Consider the following 14,097-nt stretch of genomic DNA (forward strand, 5'->3'; position numbering starts at 1 on the left):
TAGGATGGCAGCAGAGCTTCTAAAGGGTTTGAAATCATGGCAGATTTTCAAACAAAAGAATGATTAAAACACAAGTTCATGGCCTATTGTCATAGTAAGAATATCAAGAGTGCAAGCTGTGCTGTCCAGGGACCTCCCCTGAACTTCATAGCATGGGCTTTTGTGAGTGATTATTATGGACTGTAAAGTTTGCTTTCAGTGATAGATTTGCAAATTTATTTGTATATTACCAATCCACTTAACTCATGTTCTATATTTAAAGTTGCCATACGTTTTCTGTTTTTAATGCTTTGTTTGTTTATATATATCAAAATATGTTTCCTCTCAAGTCTTCTGTTAGTTATACACAGAAGGCTATTTGCAAGCACATAAAGTGATTCAGTAATTGACAATTCATTAACAGGAGACCAAGTATTATTTATCATGCTGGATGCTGTTTCTACTTAGGTGGGATGCAATTTTGGCCTCGCATGAAAAAGGAATATGTGTTCTTTAATTCATCTGCTTCTTCTATCTTCTCTGCATTAGTGATCACATTTAGATCACTAATGTAGAAAGTATTCCTTTTGTAAATTTGCCATAAAATATATTTAAATACTCATTGTTAATAGAATATATTATCTATTATTTTATAATGTCTATATTGCAATGACATAGATATTGAGGCCATATTAGTTTGTGTAACAATCTTGGTTTGGCTGTTTATTAGTCTAGTGATCAGTTTTTCTCATATGTAAAATTGCCATAATAATGTTCAGTTTTTATGACTGATGAAAAGTTAACATAATAAAGCTTATATAAATTCTAGTTTAGTACCTATTCAATAAAATGCATTCAATAAATAGTATATATATGTACATTTAGTTTCATTAGTATCAGGGTAGTAAAATGGACTTTGATTTAAGTAAAAGTGAAAGTCGCTTAGTCGTGTCTGACTCTTTGTGACCCCATGGACTGTCCATGGAATTCTCCAGGCCAGAATACTCAAGTGGGTAACCTTTCCCTTTTCCAGGGGATTTTCCTGACCCAGGAATTGAACCAGGGTCTCCTGCATTGCAGGTAGATTCTTTACCAACTGAGCTTTCAGGGAAGCCCAATCATCAGACAACTACTATAGGATCAAGTAAAATAAGACTTTTCATCCTACCCTTGACTATTGATACTTGCTTATTCACTGATATTCCAAAGTTGAGATTCATCCTTTATATATAGACACAATCTATTACTAAGTGCCAGATTAATTTTACCCTTGAATTTCCAAATAGACAAATGTGTATATCAGTCATATTTATGAAACTATAGTGTATGGTCAGTTATAAAGTAATCACATAAGGTAAACACTATTAATTAGTGTAAACTCAGTACTATGAGGTTTTCCAAGGTGAGTTGGTGGTAAAGAATCTGCCAGCCAAGTCAGGAGACATGAGTTCAATCCCCAGGTTGGGAAGATCCCCTGGAGGAGGAAATGGCAAACTGTTCCAGTATTCCTGACTGGGTAATCCCATGAACGCAATATGCAGCACTCAGTATGCCAGCTGAACTCAATATGCCAGCTACACTCTGCACTCTATATGCCAGCGAATTTGGAAAACTCAGCAGTGGCCACAGAACTGGAAAATGTCAGTTTTCTTTGCAAGAAAGAAAGAAAGGAAATGCCAAAGAATGTTCAAACTACTTCACAATTGCACTTATCTTACAAGCTAGTGAAGTAATGCTCAAAATTCTCCAAGCCAGGCTTCAGTAGTACATGAACTGTGAACTTCCAGATGTGCAAGCTGGATTGAGAGAAGGCAGAGGAACCAGAGATCTCATTGCCAGCATCCGTTGAGTCGTAGAAAATCAAGAGAGTTCCAGAAAAAAACATCTACTTCTGCTTTATTGATTACGTGAAAGCCTTTAACTGTGTGGATCACAATAAACTCTGGAAAATTCTTCAAGAGATGAGAATATGAGACCATCTTACGTACCTCCTGAGAAATCTGTATGCAGGTCAAGAAGCCAGACAGTTAAACCAGGCATGGAACAACAGATTGGTTCCAAATCAGAAAAGGAGTACTTCAAGGCTGTATATTGTCACCCGACTTATTTAAATTCTTCGCATAATATATCATGCAAAATGCTGGGCCAGATGAAGCACAAGCTGGATCAAGACTGCTGGGAGAAATATCAGTAACCTCAGATGTGCAGATGACACCACCCTTATGGCAGAAACCAAGAGGAATTAAAGAGCCTCTTGAAAGTGAAAGAGGAAAGTGAAAAAACTGACTTAAAACTCAGCATTCAGAAAACTAAGATCATGGTATCTGGCCCCATCACTCCATGGCAAATAGATGGGGAAACAATGGAGACAGTGACAGACTTTATTTTCTTGGGCTCCAAAATCACTGCAGATGGTGATTGCAACCTTGAAATTAAAGACGCTTGCTCCTTGGAAGATATGCTATGACCAACCTAGACAGCATATTAAAAAGGAGAGACATCCCTTTGCCAAGAAAAGCCCATCTAGTCAAAGCTATGGTTTTCCCAGTAGTCATGTCTGGGTGTGAGAGTTGGACTATAAATAAAGTTGAGCGCCGAAGAATTGATGCTTTTGAACTGAGGTGTTGGAGAAATGTCTTGAGAGTCCCTCAGACTGCAAGGAGATCCAACAAGTCCATCCTAAAGGAGATCAGTCCTGGATGTTCATTGGAAGGACTGATGCTGAAGCTGAAACTCCAATACTTTGGCCACCTCATGAGAAGAGTTGACTCTTTGGAAAAGACCCTGATGCTGGGAGGGATTGGGGGCAGGAGGAGAAGGGGACAACAGAGGTGAGATGGCTGGATGGCATCACCAACTCAATGGACATGAATTTGGGTAAGTTCCAGGAGTTGGTGATGGACATGGAAGCTTGGAGCGCTGCAGTTTAACGGGTCATAAAGAGTCGGACATGAATGAGTGACTGAACTGAACTGAACTGATACAAAAACAGTGGGCCACTTTCAAGTTTTTCTCCAGCTAATTTTGAAGTTCTTTACTAAGAACATTTACAGGGTATTTTTAAAAGATGGAGAAACAGATATATATATAATGATTGAATCAAACTCTCTTCATAACATGTGAGGCAATTAGTACTATGCAGCAATATTTTACCAAAAATTAATGCTCTAAATTATTGCTAATGACTAGCAACTTTTTCAGTCATTAAATAAGAGGACTTTAAAGTTAACCCAAACAATTTATTTGCCAGAAATGGTGAAAGAGGTAGTTAAAATGCTGAGCCTTGAAAGTGAAAATGACTAACTCTTGCTACTTCCTATAAAAGCCCCTTTCATTCTCCTATTGGAAGTTGCAGTAAAAGTTGAGATCATTATTTTGAATGTGAGTTACATTGTTTTGCTGCTACATTTCTAGATTCCAGGTTTAACAGCAGACATTTTAAGTCAAATGATCATGTAAAGAAATCAGTATATATAAAAATATGATAAAAATTTTTGGTCTGCTTCAGAAATAGTGAAATTTGTATTCCTGTTTCTTGTATAACTCTTCACTTTGTGGATTAAAGGAACTTGAATATTATCATCATCATTGTCCTTATCAAATATCCAAGACCAAGAACTGAAAAATAGTCTGTGTTTTGGCTTTTCCTAGGGAAGATAAACATAATAACTTGTTATCAGAATTCTTCCAACAAAATCTTTTACATGATAAAATGAGCCAAACTATGCCTTGCTCCTTTCCCATGGGCAATAAACACTAACAAGTATTTATGGCACAGATATGCAATAAAATGACCACTGATACAATGAAGCAGATTCCTGCATGGAGAAACTATTGTTTACGTATAACAAGTTCAACTTTTTAAAAAATCTAACAAAGATTAGTAATAAAATTGTAATATAAATATCTCAAATTAAAATTTAGTTATAGTTTTGTATCTGACCAATTTAATCTACACTTGATATAAAGACAATGATGGGTAATTGATTTTAACCTTAAACAAATATAATCTAAACAAAATATATATTTGGCATCCTTCTACAAATGTTGCATCTTATTAAAATCTCCACTGTTGTTTTCCTGAAGTTCTACATGTCTCCTCTCTTGAGACACGAAATATATATAATTTTGGCTATCTGGCTGATTTATTCATAATGGGAAAGTGGAAATGACTAAGTATGAAAATAACTAGAAAATCCAGGGTCTTTTTATGCTTAAAGGAAAAATATCACAGTATACAAATAACTCACAAAGGAAATGTATGTATCATTTCAGATTTTAAAACAAAGTTAAACAAAGCATGCCCTGGAAAATGATTGCTTTCAAAGGTGCCAAAGGCTTAAGAACACGTATAATTATTTTATCACTTAGCTAGAAATTATGAGGTTTAGACCATGTGACCTTGAAAAGCAACCTGGATTATTTTGTTCATGAATAAAACTGAGAACAATTAAAGTTGGATTTGTTTATTTTATGTCTTAACTTTCTCACTAGTATTCAGAAAGAATAATTATCAAATTCAATAATAATTAACATTGCTGATTTTCTCTAAATATAAATGTCTGTAATCAGTTTTGGATTGAAAGTTGCCGTGGATTTGATGAGCCCAAGAATATGTAATAGAGAATTTATTCATACTTTTCATCTATCTGTAAACTAGCATTGACAAGTCTATGTGGTATATTATGTAATTCACAATGATGAATCGTTATAATTCCCAATATTTCCTAAGAATGAAGGGTTTTCTTTCTGGGAAAGAAAAAATCAACATTGAAAAGTCTTTTATCAGTTGCAAAAATGCTAATAAAAATTAACAAATATTTTTATTTACAGATAGATTTTACTCAGGCTCATTTCATGTTCAGTGTGAGTCTAGTCAAGTCCTTGGCTGACCCATTGTCATCTATTTAAACAACCTTTGCTTCTTTGCCATGTGTTGTTTGCATTGACTTCAGTGATTTAGTGATCACATACACACACAGACATGTGATAATTCTCACTTTCAAAGTAATTTTTTTTAAAGCAAACCATCCTATTTTTAAGACATTTTTCATAATTATTATAATGTCATGAGATTCATTATTCCAAATAAAATTAAATAGGAAAAATCAGACATAAGTAAGAAGGAACCTGAAAAGAGAGGAAAAAGCTAAGACTAATTTTATGGTAGGAATAGAATATAGTTTTCTTTTGATTTACTTTTTATATTTTTAATAATGTATTTGAATAAATACAGAAGCATATGAAAAGCAGACTAAGGTCTTGTAGTCTGTATCTTATCCTTGCTAACAGCAGGGATTTGACACTTGGGTGGAAGGAGACAGATCTTAAAAGATGCAAAATAGCAAAGAGAAGATCTACATTTTTGATGTATATGGATTTTGTTTATACTATCCTTTTTGTTCTAAAACAGAGTTTACTGAACAATTCAGGTGATGTGGCCTAACTTCTCTAAATTATCAGAAGAAATATTAATTCTTGTGAAAGTGGAAGGGTAATTATGATAGAATCCTAGCAATGAAAGTAAGTTGTTTATGGCTATATCTTTAATATTCAAGTTATTTTGTATCTATGTGAAAAGAATTATATAAATCGGAGATGGTAATACATAAAATAATCCATAATAGATTTCCACAAATTATATATATTAATAGAATATATACCCATACTTCAGGACTGTAGGTAATTTTTTTCTTGCAAAAAAGAATAAACAGTTTGATACTAACATTCTTAATAAATAAAAGGTTTAATATAATAATAAAAAGTTTGATGTTGACATTCTTAAATACAATTTTTTTCTGTTCTACATTATAGGATATTTCATCTTGTTTTAGATATATTATTCAACTTTATACACCTTAGATAAAAACTTTCAATCCACAAACTACATACTAACCTCTTCTCTAATTTACTCATCTCAAAAATTGGAATTGGTACCACTATCTAATCAGTTGCTCAAGTAAAAGAAAATATTGAATCATTGTTTGAAATACAGATTAATCTCTCCAAATCTGACATTTTCTCTGAACTGCAAACCAGTACCGTTCAAGTGAAACTTCTATAGTGGCATATATGTTCTATATTCATACTATCCAAGATGGTAACTAATTGCCCATGTTCTTTCTTAGTTCTTTGAAATGCAGCTAGTGTAAATGAGGAGTTGAATTTTTAATTTTACTTAATTTAAAATTAAAAAGAAATATCTACATGTGACTGGTAGTGACCAGGGTAGTGTAACTCTAGAGATATGTAACCAACTCCCTAATTTAAGTCTTCTCTCAAACATGCTATAAGAATCTCAAATTCAATATCCACTGGATTCAGAGCTCTGAATTTTCAAGCCCACATACTGACTTGGTCTCTTTCATGTTTCTATGTAAAATTTGTTATTCTCACTCTTTGTTTTTATTGTTTACATTACTAAAATTTGATGGCCATATCACTCCTTTATTTAATAGTCTATGTAGTGAACTGTATTTTGCTCTATTTACTTGATTATAACGTAACAAGCATGAAGAAGAGACTTCATCCATCTTTGTACCAACACTCTATCCAAAGTCTAGAATAGGGTTATCATATAGCAATCCTTCAATATCTCATGAATAAATGAATGAATAACATGTATTTTTAAAGGAAGAATCACAGTATTAGAGTCACAGACCAACAGTGCTGAGATTAAAAAGCAAGATGTTTATAGTTAGACATTAATTATATTGGATCTCCCTTTTATGAGTAACATATCCTCAGAAAAGTGACTGATTTAGCTTCAGTTCTATCTTATGTATACATAGATTATAAGAATATCTACTTCATAAAGTTATTCCAGTGCCAGAATGATACAAAACTATATGCTATACAGACAATGTGTTGGCCATAATAAGAATAGGAAAAAATAATTGTTATTTCAACTTTAAATTTAATGTGATAGATATGTTTACACAAGTTTCTTACATTTTCCGGGATCGGTTTAGTCATTTGCTCCATGAGCAGTTGAATGTTTTGATATCCATTTTTAGAACAAGCAAACCTCCACAATTCTGAACATGCATTCATTCTCTACTGAATATTTCAAATGAACTAAAAGTGTGATAAAAATGAACATATAATAAAACATGTGCTTTTAGTCAGTTCAGTTCAGTAACCCAGTTGTGTTTGACTCTTTTCAACCCTATGGACTGTAGCATACCAGGCCTCCCTGTCCATCATCAATTGCTGGAGTTTACTCAAACTCATGTCCATTGAGTCAGTGATGCCATCCAAACATCTCATCTTCTGTTATCCCCTTCTCCTCCTACCTTCAGTCTTTCCCAGCATCAGGTTTTCAAATGAGTCAGTTCTTCACATCAGGTAGCCATGTTCTTTACTTCCCCATATTCATTATCTTTATAATATATTAGTATTATAGGAAATTAACATCTCTCTACCTCCTCAGTTTACAATGCCTCAAGGAATCACAATACTAATCATTTAAAGTAACTAAATACTGTGTATGTTTACATTGCTGAGTTCAAATTTCAGACTATTGTCATTATCCAGTTTTCCTTAAGAGTTTATCATATTTTGCCTTGTGAAAATTTTGTCTTCTTGACAGATTTAACTTACAAAACAAAAAGACAAGAAGACAATGGTATATGAGTTCAATCCAGAAGAGACTTTCCTATTAATTAATGATTTTAATTTGCATCTTTATAAGCAGTGCAACAGTGCCAATAGATCATAAAATTCCGATGCACAACATGTATTACATTCAGAAAGCAATGACAGGAAGGTACAGTTAAAGGAAATAGATAGTGGCTTCGCTTTGGATTGAGCAGTAGAAGCCATAACCACTGCAAATGTCCATTAATCATCAAGTTACAGTAACAGGACCTCACAGTTGGGTAGAATGGGCTATTTGCATTAAAAACCTGTCAATTTGAAATGCAATAAAAAAATCAATAATAATACATTTAAATTCAAACAGTCATCACAGCCCTGCAATAGCAATCAGTCATATTTACCAAGGCCTCGTTTGTAATAATCTTCCTGATCCCTATATAATTACTAGCTTTGCCTTTTGAATTATCAACAGCTCTCACAGCTTATTGCTTCATTCTTGCTTAATAAGCATCTGCAATCAATAATCTTGCCACAGAGTAAGAGGCAACCAGCCAGCCAAACCTAGGGTGTAAGTGCTGCAGAGGTGATCATTACATCTGTGTGAATGACCACGAGGTGGCTGTGCTAATGGGAAAGGCAGTAGATAAAGAGGTAATTTAGAAAATCTGCTTACTGGAAAGTATGGGTCTTACCAGGCTGGTGGTGCCTCAGCTATAGGAAAGAGTCAACCTCAAAAACGCATCTTCAAATGCCGCCCTAAATTTGCTGTCACAGTGATCATCATCGCCAGCAGCTGTTTCTATATCTTACTATCAATGTAGCACTTTCAGTTTGCCTGAAATGCTTTTTATCTGACTGAAAAAGCAAACAGTTATGTGTTCATTCACATGGTATATGATGAAGAGTAGGAATTTATACGCAAATTTGAGTATTAGTGACACTTGGATGACAAGAGTTTAAAGACCAATTGTAAATTGTAGCTGTCTAAAATGTTTTAAAACTGCCTATTAATGCCATTCACATGAAAAATAAACTTGAAGATTTCAATGGAGAAAATATGTGGATAACAACATCATATTGCCTATTTTTTGTCTGAGTTCTAAAGATTCCCATGTTTTTGCAAAAGGGTCAATTTGAAACACCATCAGGACAATATCATTTAATGTTTAACCTTGTAAATATTAACTGTGCTCATAGTTGCTATTATTTAAAATTCACCATTTATCCATAACTTAGAAGACTTTACAAAATGCATAAAATCTATGCTTTTGCTCCTTACAGTATTTGTATTAAATTGATAATACAGGAATGCTGTCACTTAAAAAATAAAGCTCAGAAATACTTACTTATATACTTATTTAGAAGTGTAATTATAGATCCACTGAGTTATATTTTAAATGAATTACAGCATTATTCAATATTGTAGAATGTGTTGCCTAGAACATACTTGGAGGTATCCCAGGTATTGCATGGGGTTTCTTGGAGGGCTCATTATCCACAGAGAGTAGTGTTACCTTACACCTTACTGGCCTCCTGCAAAGATCTCAAGTCTCTACTGAAGCCTTTACCAAAGAAGTGCTGGTCTGATAACTTTTTCAGGGGGAATGGAATCGAAGAATATGGGTGGGATGGTATTAGATCTTTGACTCATCCAGTCCCACTGTTTTTCTAACACAACAGACTTATTTCCTGCCTTTATATCTATGTGTGTGTGTGTTAGTTGCTCAGTCACGTCTGACTATTTGTGATGCCATGGACTGTAGCCCACCAGGCTTCTCTGTCCATGGAATTCTCCAGGCAAGAATACTGGAGTAAGCTGCCATTTCCTTCTCTAGAGGATCTTCCTGACCCTAGGATTGAACCCAGGTCTCCTGTATTCCAGACGAATGCTTTACCATCTGAGCTACTAGGGAAGCACTCACTGCTTACTTCCTAGACTGGAATTTTCCTCTGTTTCCATCCTCACTGACTTTACCTGACTATGTATCTCAACTAACAACTTCTCTCCAATCCTTACTTATGCTAATATGCATGTTTTTAAAAATGTTTTCATTTGACACATTTTAATTTACTTATTCATATATAAATATATCATTATATACATCACATATCACTCATGTGAAGATAACATATGTATATATCATGTATCATTATATATTTAAGTTTTTCTGGATTCTCTCAAGTCTATAAGCTCTTTAAAGGTAACTGCAGAACAAAATACCTTGTAAATGGATGGTAGGCCATAAATATTTTTATAATGCAGTTAGAATAGGAAATCTAATTAGGGTTAGTGCATGTGAAATCTCTATTGTAGAAGTATATGTATGACCATATAAACAGGGAGAGATATTTTGAGAGCTAAGAGGGGAAAACTTCAAAGCAAGCCTTATCATTCATTTCATATTATTAGATAGCATATTATTTGGTCCCTGTGCAGTGAAGGATCTATTCTTTTTTTATTGTTGTTTAATTGCTAAGTACTGTCTGACCCTTTCATGACCCCATGGACTGTAGCCCACCAGATGCCTCTCTCCATGGGATTTCCCAGGCAAAAGTACTGGAGTGTGTTGCCATTTCCTTCTCTAGGGAATCTTCCCAAGCCAGGGATAGAATCCACATCTCCAGTATTGCAGGTGGATTCTTTACCACTGAGCCATCTGGGAAATCCTGAGCTATTCTTTATTAAGAATTAGTATATGCACATGGAATTTTGGTCTACTTTCATTTAGCATAATACTTTAAGAGTTCATCAATGTTGTAGCATGTGCTGACTGTAAGAACAGGCCAGATTTCATTAACCCAGTTATCATTTGATGGGCATTTGTGTTTTCTCCACTTTGGGGTATTATGATTAATGCTGCAGTGAACATTTGTGCAGAAGACTTTTGCATGGAAACATGATTCAAATCACTTGGGTACATAATTAAGAGCAGAACTGTTGAATTACATAGAACTCTATTTAAATTTTTGTGGAAAGAACAGAGAGTTTTCCCAGTTGCTGCTCCATTTTACATTTCAATAAGCATTCACTCTACATCCCAGCCAAAATTTGTAACTTTCCCAAATTTTTATTATAGCCATTCTCCTCAGTATAGAGTTGTACCTTTTTATGGTTTTGACTTTCATTTCTCTAATAACTAATGATGTTCAACATCTTTTCATCTGTTTTTTGTTCATCTATATGACTTACTTAGATAAATGAAGAAATGCATTATATATTTTTAATTATCTTTTTAAAAATTTATTTTATTTTTGGCTATACTGAGTCTTTGTTGCTGCACACAGACTTTCTCTAGTTGTGGTAAGTTCGGACTAGAGTTGCAATGCATGGGCTTCTCATTGATGTGACTTCTCTTCTGGAACATGGGCTGTAGGGCACCCAGTCTTCAGTAGCTGCAACTTGTGGCCTCTAAAACACTGGTTCAGTAGTTGTAGGTGCAGGGGATCTGTTGCCCCATAGCATGTGGGATCTTCCTGGACCAGAGATAGAACCAGTGTTCCCTGTATTGCAATGCAGATTCTCAACCACTAGACCACCAAGGAAGCCCAATTAGGTTATCTTTTAATTGTTGGGTCATAAAAATTCTTTAAATAGCCCTAGGTATTAGACTCTTTTAGATAATATACTTTGCAAGATTATTTGCAATTTTGTGTATTGTCTTTTCACTTTCTTGAAAGTGTCCTTTGAAAGACGAAAGTCATATTTATCTTTTTTCTTTGGACTTTTTTCTGTCATATCAGAGAAACTATTGTTTAATCAAAAGTTATAAAGATTTCCATCGAATCTTTTCTTCCTAGAGTATAATTTTAGCCCTTACTTTTATGGCTTTCATCCACATTGAGTTAAATTTTGTATATGGTGTAAAGCAGGCACTCATATTGCATCTTTTGAATGTGAATTCTGGTTTGCTAGCACCGTTTGTTTCTTCTTAAATTGTCTTAGCAATTTTGTTGAAAATTGGTTGACTATAGATGTATGACTTTAAGTTCTCAATTTTATTTAATTGAACTATATTTATCGTTACTCTAGTAGAATAGAGTCATCATTATTGTGTGTGAAAGTTGTTCAGTCATGTTCCACTCTTTGGACTATAGCCTGCCAGGCTCCTCTGTCCTTGGCAATTCTCTAGGCCAGAATATTGGAGCCGGTAGCCATTCAATTTCCTATCGGATCTTTCCAACCCAGGGATCGAACCCAGGTCTCCCGCATTGCAGGAGGATTTTTTACCATCTGAGCCACCAGCGAAACTCAGTCATCATTATTATAGCTTGGTAGTAAGTTTTGAAATAAAGTGCTAATTCTCCAACATTGCTATTTTCCAAGTTTGCTTAGTTATTGGGAATTTCATGAATTTTCACATGGATTTTTTAATCACCTCATCAATTTTTACAAAAAGGTCACCTGAATTTCTAATAGATTGCAATGAGTATATAGGTCAGTTTAGGAGCTCTTAACAATAGTTGCTCTTCCAGTCAGTGAACATGGGATATCTTTCCATTTATTTAGATGTTTAATTTTTTAAATCTTATTTTGTAGTTTTGAGCATAAAATTCTTATACTTTTTGGTTAAATTTCTCATAAGTAACTTGCTATTGATGCAATTGTAAAATGAATTGTTTTCTTAACTTCATTTCATGATTATTCATTGCTAGTATATAAAAATACAATTAATTTTTATATTTTGTTCTTGTATACTTCAACCCTACAGAATTCATTTACTAGCTCTAAGTTTGTGTGTGTGTGTGTAGGTTTGCAAGTTTTGTGTTATGAATGAATTTCTAAGGAATTTTAATACATAGTATCACATAACCTGCAAGAAGAAATAATTTTACTTCCTTTCTAATCTATATGCCCCATTTTTCTTTTATTTCCAATTTTCTTGGCAAGAATCTTAGTAAGATATTTAAACATGATTAGTGACAGCAGACATATTTGTCTCATTCTTTATTTTATAAGGAACATTTTCAGTCATTCATCATTAATTATGTAAACTGTGGGGTTGTTTCATAGATGACATCTATCAGATTGAGGATGTTGCTTTGTATGCCTAGTTTGATGAAGGTGTTTTTTTTTTTTTTTCTTTTGGATCATCAAAGAGTGCTTGATTTTGTCAAATACCTTTTCTTTACCAATTTAGATGGTCATGTTATTTTTCTTTTTAATATGTATAGTACATTGAGTATTTTTTAAATTTGTATTGGAGTACAGTTGATTTATAATATTGTGTTAGTTTCAGGTATACAACAGAATGAATCAGTTATATATATACATACATACACTCTTTTTTAGATTCTTTTCCCATAAAGGCATTACAGAGTATGGAGCAGAGTTCCCTGTTCTATACAGTAGGTTCTTGTTAGTTATCTAATTTTTATATAGTGGTGTGTAAATATCAATCGCAATCTCCCAATTTATCCCTCCACATCTTTTCCCCTGGTAACCATAAGTTTGTCTTCTACATCTGTGACTCTACATCTGCTTTGCTATTAAGTTCATTTGTACCTTTTTTAGATTCCACATATAAGGGATATCATGGGAAATTGGTATTTATCTTTCTGTGTCAGACTTACTTCATTCAATATGACAATCTCAAGATCCATCCGTGTGGCTGCAAATGACATTCCATCCTTGCTTATGGTTGAGTCATATTTCATCATATATATGTGTGTGTGTGTGTATATATATATATATATATATATATATATATATATGGACATTAAGGATGTTTAGGTTGTTTTCATGAGCTGGCTTTTATAAATGCTACTGCAATGAAATTAGGGTGCCTGTATCCTGTAGAACCATATTTTTCTGTAAATATATATGTCCAGAAGTGGGATTGTTGGGTCATATGTTAGCTCTAGTTTTCATTTTTTAAAGAAACCTCCATACTTGTTTTCATAGTGATTGTACAAGTTTATATCTCCATCAACAGTATAGGAAGTTTCCCTTTTCTCTACAGTCTCCAGCATATATTATTTGTAGATTTATTGATGATGGCTATTCTGATTGGTGTGAATTGATATCTTGTAGTTTTGATTTGCATTTTTCTAATTAGTGATACTGAGCATCTTTTCATGGTTTTGGTATCAGGATGATGGTGACCTCATAGAATGAGCTTGAGAGTATTCTTTCCTCTCAATAGAGTATTCCTATGCAATTTTTGGAAGAGTTTGAAAAAGATAGGTGTTACCTCTTCTCTAAACATTTGATAGAATTTGCCTGTAAACTCATCTTGTCTTAGACTTTTGTAGTTTGGAAAGGTTTTAGTCATACTGTCAATTTTACTACTTCTGATTCATCTGTTTATCTTTTCTATTTCTTCTTGGTTCAGTCTTGGAAGAGTGTACATTTCTAAGAATTTGTCCATTTCTTTTATTTATTTTATTGGCATATGCTTGCTTTTAGTAGTGTCTGAAGATTCTTCATATTTATGTGGTGTTCCTTGTAGTTTCTCTTTTTTGCATTTCAAATCAAGAAAATTCATAATTTGAGTTCTCTCTTTTTCCCTTGATGAGTCT

Source organism: Ovis aries, chromosome 6 (genome assembly GCF_016772045.2).
Source record: "Ovis aries strain OAR_USU_Benz2616 breed Rambouillet chromosome 6, ARS-UI_Ramb_v3.0, whole genome shotgun sequence".
Taxonomy (NCBI): Eukaryota; Metazoa; Chordata; class Mammalia; order Artiodactyla; family Bovidae; genus Ovis; species Ovis aries.